The sequence below is a fragment of the Lagenorhynchus albirostris genome, chromosome 11, assembly GCF_949774975.1.
Source record: "Lagenorhynchus albirostris chromosome 11, mLagAlb1.1, whole genome shotgun sequence".
Lineage (NCBI taxonomy): Eukaryota > Metazoa > Chordata > Mammalia > Artiodactyla > Delphinidae > Lagenorhynchus > Lagenorhynchus albirostris.
This window is the reverse complement of record NC_083105.1, coordinates 102,336,561-102,353,677: the sequence shown is the minus strand read 5'-3', so window position 1 is coordinate 102,353,677 and position 17,117 is coordinate 102,336,561. Positions and strand designations below refer to the sequence as shown.

The window sequence follows — 17,117 nt, the reverse complement described above, 5'->3', positions numbered from 1 at the left end:
AAATATAAATGCCTCATGGATGGGGGAGGGGACACACAGGCTAATTTTCCAAACTCCCCACTGCTCTCTATCGCCTCTCTCCTGGCTACTTCACACATTCATTTTGCTTGTCGGGTTCCCAAAAGCTTTTAAGTAAGTGACTCTCTTATTTAAAGGAACATTCCTATATGTATTATATATTTTTATATGTTACATATAATAGTCATTTTACCATGTGAACAAGCATTCTGAAGTATTTATAAATCTGGATTTGCACATATGGGGTTTTCTGGAAGCAGTTACATACACTGGTTCTTTTTTCTAAACAATTCCGTCGTTCCATCCCAGAAGCGGAGAGTTCGGTTAAGTCATTGCCTCATCTTACTCTAGTCTTCTTGTGCTCTTAAACTCTTACTGAAGTTGCCGACCTTCTGCTCCCCAAATGGGCAATTTCCATTTGGAAAAACAGGATAGTTATTTCAGTCATTTTTATAAACAAGCGGGAGATGCCTACTGCAGTGAAAAGAATAGTGGAAGCAGCAGCCTGGACCCACAGGGCTGCAGTGGTGATGCCAGACACCTGGGCCTCCACCTCCACCAGCCAGGTACCAGGGACACGGCTGAGGAAGGACCGGCCGGAGCGGCTCCCACCCAGAGCAGGAGAGGAGGGGGCATCTGACTGTCCTGGGACTGACACCCCACGTGGACATGGCCCCCTGGTTGCCAGCAACTCTAGGTGATGCAGTCTGCCCACCGCCACCTCTAGCTGGTCCCCCGGTTCAGACTGACCCTTAGACTGTGCTGCGGGAGAGGTAGGTCCTCAGAGGGAAGAGGTGTCGAGCATCCTTCTAATGGGACCAGAGGCAGAAAGTGCTCACCCCTACAGGAGCCCTCACTTCCTTCCTCACGGGGAGAACCTCCACAGCCAGGCGGCCCCCTTCTTCCCTCCCTTCGCCAGCACAATACCCACATCTCCTTTCCCCAGACCAGAGTCACACTGGAGTCCTTCAGGCCAGGTCCCGGGGTCTTACAGGTTCTGGTTTTTGGAATTAAATGACTTGTGCGCTTGGCTCTGGAAAAAGCAGGGTCACGCGATTCAAGCCTGGGCAGGCTGAGGGTCTCAGTTCACCACCGAGATTCTTCTGTTTCTTTTACGGCTCTGCCAGGCCCCTTTCACAGGCTCCCAGCCCTCCTGCTAAATTGCTCCCTGGTGGCCTCCTGGCCTGGCGAAGGCTGCAAGGACAGAGGCCGAGCTGGGTGGCTGTGTGGCCTGGGCCGCCTCATGGGGGCTGCAGAGAATGCAGGTGACACACAGACGCCGGCAGGCTCCTTGAATTCTGCGGCCCCTGGCGAGTGTCCATCCCTCGACAGGTACTGACTGTAGGCCACTGAGCGCCTAGCACCACAGAGGAGAGGACAACAGGCCCATAAGACGTCACTCCCCTAGGAATGCAGCATCGCCGTCCCTCCACTACGGTAGCCACTGGCCACTCATGACTACTGAAAGTTAAAATGACTCAGGACTTCCCTGGTCGTCCAGTGGTTAGGAATCGGCGCTTTCACTGCCGTGGGCCGGGGTTCAATCCCTGGTTGGGGAACTAAGATCCCACATGCTGTGTGGAGCGGCAAAAAAAAAAGCTAAAATGACTTGAAGTTAAGCATTCCGGTCTTCAGTGGCAGTGGCCACATTTCAAAGGCTCAGTCCCCTCGTGGGTCTTGTGGCTGCTTTTTTTGTTTTTGGTTTTTTTTTGCCACATCGCACAGCATGCGGGATCTTAGTTCCCCAAGCAAGGATCGAACCTGCGCCCCCTGAAGTAGAAGCGGGCAGTCCTAACCACCGGACCGCCAGGGAATTCCGTGGGTCTTGTGGCTTTTGTTGGGGACAGCTCAGGTCAGACAACATTTCCATCATCACAGGGACTTTACGGACCAAGCTGGTCTAGAGTGGCAGCCAGGCAAGTAAAACAAATCATCACCACCTTCATCAAAACCACAAGCTCCATCTGAAATCTGTGAGTTAGTTACGTTTCGTGCAGTAAGGGCTATAACAGAGGTAACACGCAAGATACTACGGACACATGGGTAGTAAAGGCAGCCAACCTAACCCACGGCCCAGGGTCACCACCTACCAGCCAGGGAGATAAACTTTCTGTTCCAGTAACTTCTCATCCTTACAGTTAATCACTAGGAAAAGCAGATGCAGTAATGACATGGGGAGTAATTTCCCATCATCAGAACTAAATGACTAGCTATTTCGTATTTGCTACTCAGTATAGGAAAAAGGTCAGACCCAGCGAAAATGCCAGAGAGTCATTCAAAGGAAGTTCTTTCTGTGACTCCAAATCAATTAAATTTTATCGAGCATCTACTATGTCTTGGTCACAGATGAGTGAAATTGTTCTTATCTTTCAGGGGCGGGGCAACGGGCCAGATTCCAATACTGAGCAGAGTAACACGTCACAGTGGAGGTACCAATGGCTGTCCAGCTGTTATCCTAGTAAGTGTATCTGATTATTAATCCTAAGAAAGACAGATTAACTCCTAAGGAGGGGATGCTTCATGATGGAGGTGGTGTTTTCTTTTTTCAATTCTTAATTAATTTTTGGCTGCGTTGGGTCTCCGTTGCTGTGCGCGGGCTTTTCTTTAGTTGTGGTGAGTGGGGGCTACTCTTCCTTGTGGTGCGCGGGCTTCTCACTGCAGTGGCTTCTCTTATTGCGGAGCACGGGCTCTAGGCGTGCGGGCTTCAGTAGTTGTGGCACGCGGGCTCAGTAGTTGTGGCGCACGGGCTTAGTTGCTCCTTGGCGTGTGGGTTCTTCCCAGACCAGGGCTCGAACCTGTGTCCCCTGCGTTGGCAGGCGGATTCTCAACCACTGCACCACCAGGGAAGCCCTGATGGAGGTGGTGTTTGAACTTGTCCCTCAGAGGACAGGCAGGATTCCCACGGGCGGACATGGGAGGGGGAGGCCTTCCCACTGGACGAAGGTCAGAAACACGTAACGCATTTTGAGAATGACAAGAACATCATATAACAATTTCATGTCCAAAATTCAACTGTAGAAAACACAGAATGAGAAAGAGGGAGAGAGAAAACCCAAATTCAAGGAAAAACAAAAGTCATCAATTCCTGGCAAGGCGGGCTCCCTCATCCTGGGACCACCTGACTGAAGACCCCAGGACACCCCCCCACTCCAGGAGTCTGGGCCTCCGTCTGCAATCTGCAGGGCACCCAAGACACTCCAGCAGGAGAGAGGCAGCATCAGATCTGCACTCAGGAAGGCTGGCGATGTTTGCTGTCTGTGGAGTGACAGCCCAGAGCTTGGGGCCCAGCTGGGAGGGCCGACCCCGCAGGAACACAATGAGTGCAGAAGGAGAAGCTTGTCAGCCCGCGTGGGCAGGACGGGAGGACGTATGGTCTGTGTTACACAGCCGTGAGGGCGGCAAATGGCAGGAGTGGGGACCAGCCACCAGCACAGGCCCTCAGACCGCCTGCCTTCGGTCACGGCTGAACTGAAATTAAGAATACTGATGGGAGAGGACTTCCCTGGCGGTCCAGTGGCTAAGACTCTGTGCTCCCAATGCAGGGGGCTGGGGTTTGATCCCTGGTCAGGGAACTAGATCCCGCATGCCACAACTGAAAAAAAAAAAAAAAAAAGATCCTGTGTGCTGCAGCTAAGACCCGGTGCAGCTAAATAAATAAATAAAAATTAAACAAAATACTGATGGGAGCGTGTCTGCGTGTGGCTTTGGGGAGAGCTCACGATTTTCAGGCTCCTCTCCAAGGCTACATCGGGTGGTTGGGGAAGATTTGATCTCCACTGGATCCGGCCAGGTTGCAAACATGTCCTTGACCCGAGAGAGGCACCACAACTGAAAACACAAACGGCCTGAAGTGCGTCTACACCTGCGAGGAGTCAGCAGCGATGCGTTTATTAAAATCAACAAAAAGGATAGTTAATCGTAGAAATAAGTATTAATAACTTCTGCATCCCTGGGTACCTATGCATTTATTTGCTGAGATGTTACTTCACCCCATACGACATCTTCCCACTTGGGACCCTCACAGCTATTCGTGGCAGAGCTCACGGGCTGGTCACACGGCTCGATCACATTTTCCAGCGCTCAGATGTCCTAAAATGGTCATAGGACTGAGCTCTTCCTCGTGGAATGTCAGAAGAAATGATGTCGGCAACTCCCGAGTCTGGCCCATGAAAACCCCCCACAAGCTGTACCCCATGCTCCCCGCTTCTTCCAGCCTCCTGTGGACAAGCACGGAGGGTTCAAGGAGGACTAAAGCCAGAGTCACAGACAGAAGAAGCCGAGGTCCTGGAGTTGCTGCCTGGAGAGCTGCTGGCTGATAGGGAACATACATTTTGGTTTTCACAGGGGCTAGAAATGAACTTCTACAATTTTAGAGCCGATTTACAGCTGACGCTTGTTCATGACAGGAGCTAGTATGAGCTTGACTAACACCAACTTTCACAGCCTATCCTACTTTGTATTAGACTCATGTATAGACTTCTAAAAATCCCCTTTCAGACTGTAAACACCTCTGTGTATTTGGAGTTGCTCAGACGGTTGCTAAGTAAGTCTACCGAAGAGATGGCAACTGTGGTCAGGTGGCAATCCTCATTAAAAATACAGAGTGGGGAGGGATAAAGTGGGAGACTGGGACTGACATACACACACTGCTACCTATAAGATAGGTAGCTAATGGGAACCTACTGTCCAGCACAGGGAACTCTACTCAACACTGTAATGACCTATGTGGGAAAAGAATCTAAAAAAGAGTTGATACATGTATATGTATAACTGATTCACTTTGCTGTACACCTGAAACTAACGTAACATTGTAAATCAACTCTAACAAAATTTTTTTTTTTTTTTTGCGGTACACGGGCCTCTCACTGTTGTGGCCTCTCCCGTTGCGGAGCCCAGGCTCCGGACGCGCAGGCTCAGCGGCCATGGCTCACGGGCCCAGCCGCTCCGCGGCATGTGGGATCCTCCCGGACCGGGGCACGAACCCGTGTCCCCTGCATCGGCAGGCGGACTCTCAACCACTGCGCCACCAGGGAAGCCCTAACAAAAATTTTTTAAAAATACAGAAGGGCATCCAGACACACAGTCGTATAAGGACAGAGAGTGGATGGGAAAACAGGCCTGGATTCCCGTTTTTTGAGGCCTATGACATTTTGTCTGTCTGGAAAGACAGTAAAGCACAACATCCTAGAGATATTAAAAGAGAAAAGCAAGCATAATCCTGTTTTAAGCTATTCACCTACAGCAAGACCTAAGCAACAGCACATTGTGTTTTCCTAACGCAGTTCTAGCCCTTCATACTTGGGACTCCAGACACACCTGCTCTACATCCCTGAGGTCTCATGGAGATGATGAAGGGCTGAACCACATAAGCCCTAAAGTCCTTTCCAGCCCTCACAGCCCTGGCATCTACTGACCAGTCCACCAATCCAGTTAAATTGGTTTATTAAGTCTATTAGGCAATTTATTATGCTTTCAAAATAGTCTAAAAAATTTCCAACCTTTCATGAAGGTAAAGCCTAATAAAACACTAAAGTAGTTTTTAGTTCTGAATAACAAAAGTTAATTAAGATGATTGGATAGTGTCATTTAAAAAAAAATCTCATCTTGTGATAGGTAAAAAATATTATCTCATTTTGGGCTTCCCTGGTGGCACAGTGGTTAAGAATCCACCTGCCAATGCAGGGGACACAGTTTCGAGCCCTGGTCCGGGAAGATCCCACATGCCGTGGAGCAACTAAGCCCCTGCGTCACAACTACTGAGCCTGCACTCTAGAGCCCGTGGGTCACAACTACTGAGTCTGCACTCTAGAGCCTGTGAGCCACAACTACTGAGCCCGCAAGCCACAACTACTGAGCCCGCGTGCCACAACTACTGAAGCCCGCGTGCCTAGAGCCCGTGCTCCGCAACAAGAGAAGCCACTGCGATGAGAAGCCCACGCACCGCAACGAAGAGTAGTCCCCGCTCGCTGCAACTAGAGAGAAAGCCCGTGTGCAGCAACAAAGACCCAACACAGCCAAAAATAAATAAATAAATAGATAAATAAATTTATTTATTTTAAAAAATACTATTTCGTTTTAAACTGCATTTCTTTGATTATTCACAAGGGCAGACGCGTTTAGATGATTCTTAGGCATTTGTATTTCCTCTTTCATATGTCATTTAGTTTTAAGATGAGGACACTTCAGCAGGACCACATCTTTCAGCCAGCAGCCAACTGAGGGAGGCCAGAGGATCCTGCCCAGAACTGTCACCAGCTCTGGGGACAGAAGTGTAGGACTCCTCGCCTTGGTTCAGCTCTGTATCTCTGAGCACACACCTGACCTTCATTATGTGTTCAATGCAATGGAAGCACAGCATCGGCGGCGAGCAGGGGTCCATATTTATTCTCTTTCTGTGACAGCCACATCCGACGAAAGGGAAAAACAGGGTTACAAATTCCACCCAGGATCTGGAAAGCCAGCTGGGCTGCTGGAGCTTCTTTTTCCTTCTCCATGAATAAACATTCTACAGAGGAGCCCTGAACAAACAATGCCTCTAATCGTGTGTGAGGCAGACAGGCCCCCAGACTCCACTAGCCAGGTGACACTGGCTTTGCCTGGCGGACTCTAGCCCCAAAACGTGTTTTTGCCAAAGAAACCCTGTGACTCTGCAACTGGATACGGGCTGAAGTCACTCAGAGGGCGGAAGTGTTGAATCAGGGGGCAGTTTCTGGCTCTGCTGTTTTCCCCGAGCTAACCATGCTCCGTGGCCACAGCCCTGTCCCAACATCACCCGCTGGGTTCCACCCGCAAAATGAAACAAGACTGTGGGTTTCGAAAGCAGCTAGAAATTTCGTTTACAGAAGCGGATTGAAGTGCTCACCGCCGCCGCCGCAGCAGATCTACTAAAATTGCAAAGACACAGAGAAGATCTATATCTTCTGTGCGCACCTTCGATACTAGCACGGCCTCAGCAAGGGTGATGCACATTTGTGACAAGGTCCCTATTTTATATGTCGGTTATACCTCAGTAAAAAAGCAGATTTTAAAAGCTGCCAGAGAGGAAAATTCTAATGAGGACCCTCATTAGATGGGTCTCACGCCCAGTAGCCAGTGCCCCCAAGTTCAAGTCCAGGACATAGGCAGGAGCCTTCTTGCTCCTCTGCAAAGGGCCTCACCCTTGCAGATGCCACCACGTGGGGTGTCAGGGACTGGCAGGCCAGCTGGGTCTGGCGCTCTGACGTGTGTCACGGCTTTCCCGTGGTGCCCTTGTCCTCCTTGTGGCACAGAGCGGCTGCATCCCCTGCCCCGCGGAAAGGCCTGTGTTTTTCACCCACAGGAACGTGAACACGAATCCCGATGACAATTTCCAGCTTAAAATGGCCGGACCCCTAGGAAAATCTCAGTGATAAAAGGTACTCGTGTTTGTGTCAAGAGAAACCACACATCCAACCTGAAAAGCCAGTATCGACAACCAAAATGACAATGGAAAACTGCACAGCAGAACCACCAAGTATAATGTGACCCGACTGGGCTCCATAGGGAACAGCGTGGAGCGCGGTACGGCAACGGTGAAATGACTGTATTTTTCCAACATTACGGAAACATCCTGAAAGAAGGAGGCAGACCTAGAAAGGTCTGTGCGTTCTCTGTCCCACTTCCTGGCCAGTCCTGGGGTGCTCCCCATGACACAGAGTCTCTGATCTAGGCTTTAAAAAACAGCTTCCCTTTCCCTCTCTCTCTCACTCTACTCCCCACCCGCAACACAGATTAACCAAAGAGAAGTGATCAGACTGAAAGAATATTTATCGAGTGCCAACTGCATACACTGTACCAGGGGCTTCGGGATGTGACTCAGCAGAAAGACAAACTCCCTGCCCTGGCTCAGCAAGTGCAGCCAGGCCAGAAAGGTCCAGGGAGGGTGTGGCAGTTACTGGGCAAGGGTGGCCGCAGGGCTGCGGGTTAGGGTTAAGGCAAAGTGCCCGGCCCTTTTCAATTCCAGCCGCCGCAGAATCTCTACCTGTTTGATTGGCCCGTTGAATAAACAGAACTTGTGATCGTTTGTACGCAGAGAAGTAAACCTCCCTTGACCTGTTAAGCCCCCTCTGACTTAAACAAACAAACAGCTTTAAAAAAAAAAAACTGAAACAAACTACACATAGAGTAAAATACACAAATCTTAAATACACAGCTTGTTGAATACTGACATTTGTCTCCACCCATGAAACCACCACCCAGATCCAGATGCGTCTAACCATGAAGCGAACCAAACTGGTATATGCTGCAGAAAAATGCAGCATAGAATCTGGTGGATCTCCGATACGCCTTTTTAAAGTTGTTTTATTGCTGTTGTTGATTTGATTTTGATGTTTAGAGATAGTTTACTCTTTTTTGGGGAGGGGAGGGAGTGGGGTAGGTCCACTCCAGCAGGAGCTAGGAAACATTCTGCTGACAGGCACTCACCCAGGACGGAATATTCTGCTTGTTTAAGCTTTCAGGATCCCTAACATCTAAGAAACGTTTAAGAAAACATTCAGACTCCCACCTAATGCTACCATATATTTGCACCCTTCCTGTTTAGAAAGGGGTGTGAAGCAGCTCAACTTTCAGATGGAATCTGGGTGCTTTCTCACGTAGAACACCGCAGACTTAATCCCTGCAACTTTTATTTTTTAATTTTTTTGCAAGCCATTGCTTTTCCTGGGAGAATAGCAAATGATAGAAGATATTATTTTCAGGTCTTCAACTCTCCCTTTTCCAGCTTTGTCTTAGAATTTAAATGAACAGAATAAAAAAAAATTTTTTTTTAAGGAAAAACAAAACAGAGAATTCCCTGGCGGTCCAGTGGTTAGGACTCAGCACTCTCACTGCTGGGGGCCAAGGTTTGATCCCTGGTCACAGAACTAAGTTCCCACAAGACCAAGTCATACATCGCGGCCGGGGCGGCCGGGGTGGGGGGGGGGGGAAGCAAAACAAAACAAACACCTCCCACCCTCAGTGTGGAACACGATCCATGCATCAGAATAGAACAACCTGCTCTCTCCCAGAGCCAAGGATAATTTAAGATGATCTAATTTAAACCATGGGATTCTTTGTTGTTTTTTTCTTTTTTCAAATTGAAGTATAGTTGATTTACAATATTGCGTCAGTTTCAGGTGTACAGTTTAATGACTGAGTATTTTTGCAGATTATACTATACGTTATTACAAGATAATGGGTGTAATTCCCTGTGCTGTACAATATATCCTTGTTGCTTCTCTAGTTTATGTTGGTTTGGCCAAAAAGTTCTTTCGGGTTTTTCCCTAAGATGTTCCAGAAAAACCCAGACAAATTCTTTGGCTAATCAATATATAGTCGTTTGTTAATCCCATACCTCTAATTTGTTCCCTCCCCTCTTCGACCATGAGATTCCTTATGGTGGTTCAGGATTAACAAATGCTCAAATCTGAAGCACTTCCTATCTTATACTATAGAACACAGAAAAATATTAGCATGTGAATTCACGTAGTAGCCACGGCTTTCCGGCGGTGTTTGCAGTAAATGCTACGTTTATATGGAACATTATGACGGGCGGGAAGTAGCCTAAGGAAGCAGATGGGCCGTTTCTAACGCGAAGCCCCGCACAGGCGCTGCTGCGGTCACAGCGCAGCTCACTCACTTCCGCTCTGCCTGCTAGGACAGCTTCTTAGCTTACATATGAGTTTTCAAAGTATGTCAAACTTTTAACATCTATACATAAAATTGGGAGAATGGAGAACCAGGCAAAAAGGGGATCCCAAAGGTGGGGATTCCCGTTTCCCCACAGCACTTTTTCTTTTAAGATATTTTACAATTTATTTCTTATTTCTTCATTTACCCGCCCTCCACCCAGCACTTTTAACAGCCGCTCCCACCGTCGCTCTGTCTGGAGTGGCTGCTCTTCCTCGCCTGCTGCGCTTTATCAATTAGCATCCCCGTCACTTAGTGCCACACTGCGAGCCCATGTCTGTGGACTTCTGCCCACGTCTCATTATCCTTCCAGACGCACAGAGTTTTAGTGAAACATCATACAAAGGCAAGCCTGCGTGCGGGGTTCCCAGAAGCTGTGCGGGCCCAGGAAAGACCCCATGACTTTGAGAAGGTCACTTCTCATTTGCCGCCTTGTTTTCTCCACTTGTAAAACCCGGTGCTGTCCTCACACGTCCTCACGGCGCCCTTGAGGCTTCAAAGGGAAGCATCGTCCAATCTCTAGGTTTCCCTCTTCTGCCCAAATGCTGACAGCTTAGTCCCCGCAACCAACTAAATCAAGGAATTCTTTTTTTTTTTTTTTTTTTTGCGGTACGCGGGCCTCTCACTGTTGTGGCCTCTCCCGTTGCGGAGCACAGGCTCCGGACGCGCAGGCTCAGCGGCCATGGCTCACGGGCCCAGCCGCTCCGCGGCATGTGGGATCTTCCCGGACCGGGGCACGAACCCGTGTTCCCTGCATCGACAGGCAGACTCCCAACCACTGCGCCACCAGGGAAGCCCAGTCAAGGAATTCTTGATGGTCCACAGCAGGCATGGACAACTTGAAAGAGTTACCTGAACTTTTCAGCTTTAAACAGTACTGTTTAAAAATAAACAGCAAACAACAAACGAAGAACCTCACTGAGTTCAGAGCTGAGACAAATTTTTCCAGCTTTAGGGACAGTGTGGACAGGGTTTCCGTGCTGTTTTCATGCCCTGACACGGGGGGGAAGCCACGCTCGGAGTTAGTGGCCTCTTTGGGAACGACTGGCAATCACGAAAGCTGTGGATCCCATGATGTAAAGATGCGATTTTTATCTCCAACTATCTTCTCTGGGGTGTGAAGGGTTAACACCAGCAAGGTGAGATTTTGCTTTTGTACCCCTTGAGTTTCTGGCTGTCTTTTTTTAAACCTTTAACCCTATCCTCTTGACAGAAAAGGGGACCTGGCTGTGAACTCGGCATCAGGGCCGACCCTTAGTCCTCCTCTGGGTCTGACATGATGTAAGAAATGTAAATGCTCTGGTTCATCCCAATAGGGCTTTTTTCCAGCAAAGCCTGGCTCAGTGCCAGCACCCTTCCAGAAGGGCATAACCTTCGAACTCCGGCCCGTAAGGCTGCATACAGCAGAGTCCCAGGCCCGATATGGAGTTACAAAGCAGTTCTGAGTAGGAGGGCTCTTAATCCCCTCCCTGCCTTTGAAATATTTATCAAGATATGACAGACCTAGAGGATCCTGACACAAGTGACCTTTCCCAGCAGAGAGAACATAGCCTCAGGCCAGGGAGAAGAAGTCAAGCCAGCTGTCCACCCAGGTGGTGAGAGTTTGGAATTTACTCAGCCCTTGTGAGTCTCACGGCCTGTGCCTACTTCCCTTGGAAAAGAGAACTGAAACTGGTTAAAAATAGCTCTTCTCCAACCCCACCAGCCCTCTGCACTGAAGCTCCCAAGAGAGCCCGGGGTGTAGCACCCACGCTCACAAACGAGAAACAGCGCTCGGTAAAGATGGATACGCACTCCGTTTCTGTAAATAAGTTCATTTATATCATTCCTTTAGATTCCACATATAAGTGATATCATACAATATTTGTCTTTCTCTTTCTGACTTACTTCACTTAATATGATAACCTCTAGGTCCATCCATGTTGCTGTGGAAATAGACAAACAGACACAGAAAACAAACATAGGGTTACCAGAGGGGGTGGGGGGAGGATAAATTAGGAACTTGGGATGAACAGATACACACTACCATGTATAAAACAGATAAACAACAGAGACCTGCTCTATAGCACAGGGAACTATATTCAATGTCTTGTAATAACCTATAATGGAAAAGAATCTGAAAAAGAATAGATACATGTTGTGTACATATATGTGTACGTATATACATAGATATGTGTGTATGTACATATAGCTGAATCACTCTGCTGTACGCCTGAAACTATACTGTAAATCAACTACACCTCAATTAAAAATAAAAGGTTAAAAAAACCGATGCGTAGGAGTCCCTCCTCTCTCCAGATGTTCTGCCTTTCCCACCTCCGCCTTCTCTGCGGGAGTAAACTAATCCTTACTCCCAGAGCACTTTGCCCTCTTCTGATCCTGCCCTTCTCTCCTTGCCCTTGGCCACACTCCTCTTTTCCCAGCACTGCCCCCCTGCAGCCTCCCCAAGTTCCCTGAGGGTCTGCTCACCCAGAGGTCACCTGCACCTAGAGGGAGGGGCTGTTCCTCGGATAAAGGGCTAATACGGAAGTAACCACTAGAGGGTGACATAATTACACACAAGCGGCTTCCTGGGGCCTGAGTGAGGCCGGAGCCGGCCAGGCGTCCCGCTGGAGGCCCGGAGACGGAGCCGGGCGTGAGCACGTCACCCCAGTGAGCACACTCACAGTGGTGCCCGCAGGCTCCGCCCTCGCAGTCTCTGTGTCTCATACACACACACACACACAGACCCACTTTGGCCGTCTACCAACCAAGGCCCTAGGCGTTGCACACGGAAGCCACCCCTCGTCATGGCCCATGACCGTTCATGGCGGGTCAGCATCTCAGTCACTAGCAGCTGCTGCTTTCATAGACACTCCTCGTTTGGTGTCGCACAGCAACTGCACCCTAGCCAGGTGCGCTGACAAACTCAACACGCATCCTCAGGGCAGCGGAGCAGTGGTTTAGAAAGCGGCTCTAGGTCTAGACCATGGCGTTGAAATCCCGGTTCTGTGGGCCGGATCGTCTGGAGCACTGACCTCTGTGCCGTGGTTTCCCCACCAGGAAACAGAGGTAGTAATGGAACCTACTTCACAGTCGTGTGGGTGGATCTATGGGAGGAAGAGCTGAGTCATACTCGTAAAGACCTTCAAAGAATGTCTAACACATAATAAATGTGCAATAAATAGCAGGTATTCTGGGGACTTCCCTGGTGGTCCACTGGCTGAGACTCCCCGCTTCGACTGCAAGGGGCCTGGGTTTGATCCCTGGCTGCGGAGCTAAGATTCTGCGTGCTGCGTGGTGAGGCCAAAAAAAGGAAAAAAAAAAAACAACAGCTATTTTGCCGATGGCCAGGAGCCGTACTAGGAGGTTCCGTGCGTTATCCCGTTCAACCCTCACACAGCTCCCAAGATAAGAACATCACTAGTCCTATTTTACAGACGAGAAAACCGAGTCTCCAAGTGATGAAACAGCTCGTCCAAAGTCACAGAGCTGGTAAGTGATGAAGTCAAGGTTTTGACCCCAAATCTGTCTGACTAAAAACCCACGTTCTATCACTACCTCACGGGGAAAACTTCGGACTTCACACCAGAGACTCAAAGGCAAAAGATGGGGGGGGGTGGACATAATTATTTTAAATATTATTTGTGTTTTACTAAAAAAGGAGAGACTTCAAGAAGTATAATTTCACAAAAGTTTTAAATCAGGAGAAGGAAAACCAGGGGGTGGGAGGTTCCAGCAGTACCTGGGGAACCCACTGGATGTGCAAATTCTCGGCACCCCCCCCCCCCCAGACATCTGACTCAGAGACCTTCGAAGTTACTCTGATACACATGCAAGTCGGAGAAGCCCAAGAAAGCATGAGAGTTGGTGATGAAAACCTAGGTCGGAGGAAAAAGGATGGATGTGTGTCTGGCAGACTCCGAGTCTGGGACTGTCTCTTGCTTTTCTGGATGGAGCACGACTCTTTCCGACTCAGGGAGGAGGGAATGAGGGGCACAGAGACGGGGGGCTCCCCCGACGTGAGGGACCATCTCATCACGCTCTTGCAAGTGTGCTGTTTCCGCTCCTTTAACCTGCGCATTTCTTAAAAACAGGAAATGACATTTTTAAATGCTTAACTTTCAGTAAGGATGTATCTGTACAATTCGGGGGCACATCCAAGTGGGGCTTTTTTTGATGGTTCATTTATAAAAGAAAAAACCAGAACAGTGTTTATTAGCTCCCTCCTAAAGGCCAGGTTCCCCCGAGGGCCCTCCCTTTCCCCTGCGTGGTTTTTCTCAATGAGTTGTCACCACAGTTCTGTGACCAGGAGTGACTTTTCACTTATAGATGAGGAAATTGTAGCTCAAAGCGCTGAAGCCACCCTGCCAGAGGGCACGCAGGCATAATGGAAGAACCGGGACTCCACCGCACAACTTGGGCTGCAAGCCTGGGGGGCACTTAACTCCTCAGGACACTGCCTGGGGAACAGCCCTGTGTCAAGGGGCCTCGAGTCACGGGCACCTAGGGGAGCCCCCCTCGGACCTGGGCCGTCCCAGGGGTCAGTCAATGTCTCAGTGGTCCCCTCCCACTGCCCCCAGGGTGGGAGGCACCAAGCTCTATTGTGGGGCAAAACGAGGAGAAAGACAGCTGTTTTAAAATAATTTTTTCCCAAGGCAATCTCTGTTCTAAAAACAGTAGCCAAGTCCAAACCATGAACTAAGAATTTCTGACTTCAGATGCCAAATTCCAGTTCCAGATAGACAACAGTTAAAATAAAGTTTCTTATTCTTGAAAGAGAATAATGAGAAAAAGCTAAGAATTCTTTGAAAAGGTAACTCTTTTTGGGGGGCCACGTCGCACGGCTTGTGGGATCTTGGTTCCCCGACCAGGGGCTGAACCCGGGCCCTCAGCAGTGAGAGTGCAGAGTCCTAACCACCGGGCCGCCAGGGAATTCCCTGAAAAGGAAATTTTCAATATTCTTCAATACTGAAGAATCAGAACAATGTATGACAATGTATGTTTGCTATTATGGCATTCTTATTTTTTCTTAAACTAGTAAGGTAAAGCCAGTCTGTTCTCTAAATAAATTTCCACCCTATGTAATGACTTTCCTTTCATCAACACTATTCAAATTCGAGGCTCCTCTATAGTGGTCCTCTAAACTGAGAACATTTTATTTATAACCATCACTCCATTGGCACTTACCCCACTGATAATACGGAAACCATTTTGTGGCGCGTTGCTGGGTCCTGAGTCCTAAGAAGCAGACATACCCTCTGCATCTTTGTCTACTCCAGGGCACAGAGCCGTGCGCACCAGCTGTAGGAACATTTCCTGAACGATCACATGATTGAAAACCCACCTTCCCAAGCGTTCAGTACTTGGAAATGGCTACATTTTCAATATGGCTCGTTTTATTTTAGGGTTGTCATAGCTACCTGCTTGGTAACAAGTACCTAAGGTGTTTGTTAATAATAACCGATACTTGGGGTTATTCAATCAAAGTATTTCTAATCCTTTGGTCGGGCACCTGAAAATATGAAGATATACGTTAGGCTTCCCTGGTGGCGCAGTGGTTAAGAATCTGCCTGACAATGCAGGGGACACATGTTCAAGCCCTGGACCGGGAAGATCCCACATGCCGCGGAGCAACTAAGCCCGTGCACCACAACTACTGAGCCCGCGCTCTAGAGCCCGCAAGCCACGACTAGTGAAGCCTGTGCGCCTAGAACCTGTGCTCTGCAACAAGAGAAGCCACTGCAATGAGAAACCCGTGCACCGCAACGAAGAGTAGCCCCCGCTCGCTGCAACTAGAGAAAGCACGCGCGCAGCAATGAAGACCCACGCAGCCAAAAAAAAAATTAAATAAATAAAATTTTTTAAAAATAAAATATATGTTACAGTTAACACTCAAAAGTTGCAAACAACATATTTCAAATGCAGCCGCATTTCCAGTGTAAAAGGAGGGGGTGTCCATTCATCCGGGGGCGATTATTAATAGCACCCCATCTCTTTCGCATGAGTTTTTCCAGTTTGTACATGAAAGGGCACAGTCATCCTCAGGAGAGGGCTCCAGCTACCCAGACCTCAAGCCCTTATTTTTATTGGGGTGGATAAAGCCCTTGTTTACAGGATACAATGAACTAATAATTTGGGAGAGAGTAAACAAATATTTTGGGGTGTTCCGGCAATTTGCTGATGTGAGGACAATTTTCACCTATTTTTCCTATTTATTTACATCTTCATTTCACAATGTTGGTTCTGTTTAAATCTTTTCATTTTTAATTGTGGTAAAATATATGTAACGTAAAACTTAACCACCTTAACCATTTTAAAGTATACAATTCAATAGTGTTAAGTACATTCACATTGTGCAACACATTTCCAGAACTTGTTCATCTTGCAGAACTGAAACTCTGTGCCCCCAAACAGCTCCCCTCCCTCAGCCTCTGGCAGCCACCCTTCTACTTTCTGTTTCTGTGATTCTGACTATTCTACATGCCTCATATAAGCGAAATAATACAGTATTTGTCTCTTTGTGAGTGGCTTACTTCACTCAGCATGACGTCTTCAAGCTCCCTCCATGCTGTGGTGTGACAGGACTTCCTTCCTTTTTAAAGGCTGAATAATATTCCGTCGTAGGGAGAGACCGCCTTGTGTTTATCCGTGATCTGTGAGGGACACTTGGGTTGCTCCTACCTTTTGGCTGTTGCAGACAATGCTATGAACTTGGGTGTACAAGTGGTGCGTCTAGACTCCGCTTTTATTTATTTTTGGTATATGCCCAGAAGTGGAATTGCTGGATCATGAGGTAGTTCTATTTTTAAGTTTCTGAGGAGCCTCCGTACTGTTGCCCACAGCAGCCGTACCATTTCACATTCCCACCAACAGCACGCCAGGGCTCCAATAGCTCTACCTCCTCGCCAACACTTGTTATTTTCTGCTTTATTCATTGTAGCCATCCTAACGGGTATGAGATCATATCTTATTGTGGTTTTGACGAGCATCTCCCTAATGCTTAATGTTGAACATCTTTTCACCTGCTTGCTGACCATCTGTATGTCTTCTTTAGAGAACTGTCTGTTCAAGTCCTTTGCGCATTATTCAGTGAGGTTGTTCTGTTGTTGTTTCTAGTTAAATCTTCTCTTTGCACTCAGTGAATCAAGTTCTCACTATGTCTTACCTTTTCTCTAATCAAAAGGTGCCCCAGGATACTCTCCTGCTTAGAATTACTTAGGAATAGAGAGAATGTTGCCTTGAAGTGGGGAAGTAGTTGGAAAGGCACGATCTTATAAACCTCAGATATCCATTGTTATTGGTGGTCCAGAAAAGTTTTGACATGTATGAAGTCTTTTGTAAAGAGATTATACAATTGTTATCGTTCTCATTCGCTTCAGTTCAACCACGTTTACAGAGCGCCTACTGCGAGGCACCCACTGTGCCATGGA

General features: G+C 48.2%; 1 protein-coding gene and 1 pseudogene across 1 annotated transcript in view; one reads left to right on the top strand and one right to left on the bottom strand.

The window, feature by feature from the left end:
* WNT5B (Wnt family member 5B) overlaps positions 1-17,117 on the bottom strand; it is an 87,266-nt gene that overhangs the window by 22,081 nt on the left and 48,068 nt on the right. The gene's annotated exons all lie outside the window — the stretch shown is intronic.
* Positions 6,883-7,009, top strand: LOC132530090 (U6 spliceosomal RNA; annotated as a pseudogene).